This window comes from Coregonus clupeaformis, chromosome 15 (genome assembly GCF_020615455.1).
Source record: "Coregonus clupeaformis isolate EN_2021a chromosome 15, ASM2061545v1, whole genome shotgun sequence".
Taxonomy (NCBI): Eukaryota; Metazoa; Chordata; class Actinopteri; order Salmoniformes; family Salmonidae; genus Coregonus; species Coregonus clupeaformis.
This window is the reverse complement of record NC_059206.1, coordinates 24889795-24895506: the sequence shown is the minus strand read 5'-3', so window position 1 is coordinate 24895506 and position 5712 is coordinate 24889795. Positions and strand designations below refer to the sequence as shown.

General features: G+C 48.7%; 1 long non-coding RNA gene across 1 annotated transcript; it reads right to left on the bottom strand.

Annotated features, from left to right (window-relative positions):
- Positions 1 to 3968: 3968 nt before the first annotated feature.
- On the bottom strand, positions 3969 to 5241 carry LOC121583186. The gene is made up of 4 exons (XR_006003452.2): positions 4698 to 5241; positions 4497 to 4601; positions 4161 to 4229; positions 3969 to 4050 (listed from the first exon to the last, which is right to left on the bottom strand). It is a non-coding gene; the product is annotated as an uncharacterized LOC121583186 (long non-coding RNA).
- Positions 5242 to 5712: the final 471 nt, after the last annotated feature.

Sequence of the window (5712 nt, the reverse complement as noted above, 5' to 3'; positions counted from 1 at the left end):
CAGTTTCCCGTGTGTATCAAGAATGGTCCACCGCCCAAAGGACATCCAGCCAACTTGACACAACTGTGGGAAGCATTGGAGTCAACATGGGCCAGCATCCCTGTGTCCATGCCCTGACGAGGGCAAAGGGGGAGGGGGGTGCAACTCAATATTAGGAAGGCGTTCCTAATGTTTGGTATACTCAGTGTATACAGAAAATATGTGTTCAGATACAGTTAGTCTGTTGTGCCACCAAGGACCATTCTTACAAAACTACAGGAGACCACAATGAATCAGGAGAACTTCACCTCGTAAGAATCAGACTTTCGGTGCCAGATTTATTGAAACTATAATTCAGTGGGGTAAAATGTATAAGCAGCCCAATACGATAGCCACAGATTCTTAACAAATTTACTGTGCATATCGATGCAAACTGACTATTAAATTATACATACTTAAATGAAATAAACATATTGGTAGTTACATTTGACATTATTGTTATGCTTTAAGCCACACATAGGCCTATGCACAAGCAAAGCATACTGTATGTTCCAATATTTTGGTCAAACTTGGGCATTAGCAAACCGAATTACATTTCTCAGACAGTGTAGATCCCCTCTAACTGCTCGGAAAGACACTTGTATTTTACAACAACAAAAAAATCATGCTGTTCTTCCCCAGCCGCATCAATTAAAAAAGAAAGTTAAAATGCTGTTCTTCCCCAGCCGCATCAATTAAAAAAGAAAGTTGAAATGCTGTTCTTCCCCAGCCGCATCAATTAAAAAAGAAAGTTAAAATGCTGTTCTTCCCCAGCCGCATCAATTAAAAAAGAAAGTTAAAATGTTGTTCTTCCCCAGACGCATCAATTAAAAAAGAAAGTTAAAATGCTGTTCTTCCCCAGCCGCATCAATTAAAAAAGAAAGTTAAAATGCTGTTCTTCCCCAGCCGCATCAATTAAAAAAGAAAGTTACAATGCTGTTCTTCCCCAGCCGCATCAATTAAAAAATAAAGTTAAAATGCTGTTCTTCCCCAGCCGCATCAATTAAAGAATAAAGTTAAAATGCTGTTCTTCCCCAGTATCACGTTCGTTGATAAATGGGACGGACCAAGGCGCAGCGTGATATGCATACATGTTTATTTGGAATGAATAAACAAGCGACAAAACAACAAACTAAACAAAACGTGAAGTCCACGGTACACAAACAACATACCTCACACGGAACAAGATCCCACAACTACACAGTGCCAATAGGCTGCCTAAGTATGGTCCCCAATCAGAGACAACGAGCGACAGCTGCATCTGATTGGGAACCACACCGGCCAACATAGATCTAGACATACTAGAACTACAACATAGAAATACACAACATAGAAACTACACACCCTGACTCAACATATACGAGTCCCCTGAGTCAGGGCGTGACAGTACCCCCCCCCCTCAAAGGTGCGGACTCCGACCGCGCAACATAAACATAACAGGGTAGGGGCCGGGTGGGCATTCCGCCTCGGAGGCGGATCCGGCTCAGGGCGTGACGACCTCTCACTCTTCGCCTCCCTGTTGCGCCCCTGGTCTGGTCTAGACCTCGGCGCGTTAATTCCCCTCTCCTTCCTTCCACTATACTCCAAGCCCTGTCTGGACCCTGGTGTGGGAGACCCCGAACCTGGAGAGGGGCTGATGTCTGGGTCTGGACTGGAGCCGCTGACCGGAGCTGGACTGGGCACCGGTGGAGCGGACTGCTCTGGCTCCGGAGTGGAGCCGCTGACCGGATCTGGACTAGACCCCGGTGGAGCGGACTGCTCAGGCTCCGGAATGGAGCCGCTGACCGGAGCTGGACTGGACCCCGGTGAAGATTCTAACACTGAACTGGGCACCGGTGGAGCGGACTGCTCTGGCTCCGGAGTAAAGCAGCTGACCGGTGCTGAACTAGGCACCGGTGGAACAGGCACGGGCCGTGCCGGACTGGACACACACACCACTGGCTTGGTGCGAAGAGCAGGAACAGGCCGGACCGGGCTGGCGACGCGCACCACTGGCTTGGTGCGAGGGACAGGAACAGGCCGGACCGGGCTGGCGACGCGCACCACTGGCTTGGTGCGAGGGGCAGGAACAGGCTGGGCCGGGCTGGCGACGAGCACCACTGGCTTGGTGCGAGGAGCAGGAACAGGCCGGGCCGGGCTGGCAATGTGCACCACTGGCTTGGTGCGAGGGGCAGGAACAGGCCGGGCCGGGCTGGCGACGCGCACCACTGGCTTGGTGCGAGGGGCAGGAACAGGCCGGGCCGGGCTGGCGACGCGCACCACTGGCTTGGTGCGAGGGGCAGGAACAGGCCGGACCGGGCTGGCGACACGCACCACTGGCTTGGTGCGAGGGGCAGGAACAGGCCAGGCTGGCGACGCGCACCACTGGCTTGGTGCGAGGGACAGGAACAGGCCGGACCGGGCTGGCGACGCGCACCACTGGCTTGGTGCGAGGAGCAGGAACAGGCCGGGCTCCTTCTGCTGCCTAACCAGCTCCTCTCGTCGTGCCTCTACACTTTTCTTCTCCCTTATAGCCTCCTGTAGCGCCTCCCTCTGACCGAATAACTCCTGCTCCCTCTGAACCAATAGCCCCCGAAACATGGTGGCCTCCTCTCCTAACCTGCAGATCCGCCCTGTCACGGCCTCCTGCTGCCTCGTTGTCCACACCGTGTGCCCCTCCCCAAAATGTTCTTGGGGTTGCCTCTCGGGTCTCCGTCGTCGGCACTCCTCTTCCCGTGAGGACTCCTCCGGGAGCCCCCACGAGTTAGGGAACAGAAACTCGTCGTCATCATCCTCCGTCTCCTCAGTATAATACTGTTCCCACTCCTCTTCCCAAGGTCGTAGGGACCCAAACTAAAAACCAACCGGGTGCAGTGGTCGGGGCTCTTCTCTCACGCTCCCCGACCACCCCTTTAGCCCCCCAAAATTGTTTTATTGGGGCTGTCTCTCGGGCTTCTTCCTCGACCGGCTTCCTTTGTGCTGCCGTTGCTCCTCTCCTGCCTGGGCATCTACCTTTGCCCATGGCCCTTTCCCCGCAAATATCTCCTCCCATGACCACCATTTGCCCACCTGTGACATGGCAATTCGCTCTTCCTGGGCACGCTGCTTGGTCCTCGTTTGGTGGGATCTTCTGTCACGATCGTTCATGAACGGGTCAGACCAAGGCGCAGCGTGATATGCATACATGTTTATTTGGAATGAATAAACAAGCGACAAAACAACAAACTAAACAAAACGTGAAGTCCACGGTACACAAACAACATAACTCACACGGAACAAGATCCCACAACTACACAGTGCCAATAGGCTGCCTAAGTATGGTCCCCAATCAGAGACAACGAGCGACAGCTGCCTCTGATTGGGAACCACACCGGCCAACATAGATCTAGACATGCTAGAACTACAACATAGAAATACACAACATAGAAACTACACACCCTGACTCAACATATACGAGTCCCCTGAGTCAGGGCGTGACACCCAGCCGCATCAATTAAAAAATAAAGTTAAAATGCTGTTCTTCCCCAGCCGCATCAATTAAAAAATAAAGTTAAAATGCTGTTCTTCCCCAGCCGCATCAATTAAAAAATAAAGTTAAAATGCTGTTCTTCCCCAGCCGCATCAATTAAAAAATAAAGTTAAAATGCTGTTCTTCCCCAGCCGCATCAATTAAAAAATAAAGTTAAAATGCTGTTCTTCCCCAGCCGCATCAATTAAAAAAGAAAGTTAAAATGCTGTTCTTCCCCAGCCGCATCAATTAAAAAATAAAGTTAAAATGCTGTTCTTCCCCAGCCACATAAAAAGAAAATGCTGCTCCCCATGCAGCCTCATCAATTGACATAAAAAACGATACATTCTGGTCCGCAGCCTCATCAGCCTGAAACAGATTCAGAATTCTGGCTTCAACAATTAATTATGCATTATATTGCTGACAGTAAAATAACAAATCGGTGCAGAACAAAAAGTACTCACGGCTCACGCTGACCTACAAAACATAGAGAATGGGACACTGAATGCCAATCCACACATGCAATGTGGAACCATCGGTGGCAGCTATCAGAAAAAAGGGGCCATAGAAAAAAAAAGTGTACGTGAGTCATATCTCTATAGGAGACGATTAATATACAGTGTTACTGAAATAGCTTGTTTTAAAGTAATCTTACCCATAAAGTTTCTGTTGTTCCATCAGGTGTGGTTATTTTTCCACAAACTCTGCACAGTCTGTTGATGTTCTGTGGATAGAGGCATATTTAAATGCATTTATCAATGGTTAGAACGTCAAGTGCAGGTCTATTTCACAGAGCATTTGGTCCACGTGTTCCATTTGTGTAGAGAAATACGTTTTCTTACCTCGTAGCAGGCAAACTGACAAAATAAATCTGAAATGTGGCATTCAACTCCTACTGTAGCAGTAACAAGGACCAGTCTAAAACACACTATTACAGGCACAGTACCTATACAGGAGAATGCTCAAAGTCATGTCTCCAATGTCCACCTACTTTGCACATAAACACTCCACATGAACGGTAATCCAGCTGATAGGGGTGTGGGACCTTGAAGGCTTTCCACCTAGGGACTTTGCAGCCTGGCATTTCCATTAACTGCTTAAAAACAGAAGTACAGCATTTGCCACGGTTGCCTAATGAAGTTGAAAATGATCCATAGCTTAGTAAGAAAAGTTAAAGACTACATTAACTTACTTAGTTTTGGCTTTGCTTTCCCTCTGCTCCCCCCATGCATAGAGTTTAGGTAGGTCACCTTCTGCTCTTTTGGTTACATAACCTTTTCAAACAATATACACAGAAGTAGGAGACAGGAGGGCCGGAGGGGGAGGAGGTCCCGAGGAAACAGGTGGGACGGAGGGGGAGGAGGTGGTCCAGGTTTATCTTGGGGAAGAGCTGTCCATCCCTACCCTTCCTGATGTCAACACTCTTCCCCTCAATGTTTGTGACCGTGTATGGGCCCAGGTTGTCCCTCTCCAGTTTGCCTCCTTTCCTCCGCAGGACCTTGTCGCCGACCTTAAAAAACGACATGGTCCCCTTCTGCTAGTTTTCGCTTCCTCGTCCTCTCCTGGGCTTTGGCCACATTTCTGAGAACAATTACGTTAATCTCCTCCTGCCTCCTCAGCCTTTCAAAGAGTGTCTTCGGCCAGGATGTCTTCGGCCCTGACACACACCTATAAAGCAAGGAAAAGTCTAAACAGGCCACAGAAAGGTTTACTAGACACTAACAGAAATAGCTGAAATAGGAGTTCAAGATCACTGACTTCCTGAAATGTGTGAGGTACCTCGCCTCTTTCCCAAAGTGGAGGAAGGACAGAGAGTACCCAGTTGTCATCTGCTTCTTGGTCCTCCGCCCAAACATTATGGACTCAAAAGATTTGCAGAGGGTCCTGAAAATACAAGTACAATTGTTGGAGAGCTTGCAGACATGGTAAAGGCCAGATTGTACACCTCAATACTTAAAATATCTAGCAGTTTGTCACTGTTTCGAGGCTTAGTACCTACCTTTGAACGGTTCCATTCAGGAGCTCCACCAACCCGTTAGTGTGAGGGTGATATGGCGCGCAAAAGCTCCTTTGGATGCCAAGTTTGGCACACAATGCCGTGTTTATCTGTGCATTTTCAGAGGAGAAAATACAGTTATAAAAGTTATAACATTATTATAACATAACTATAACACTCATCTACATAATTGCATCACCATATCTCTTGT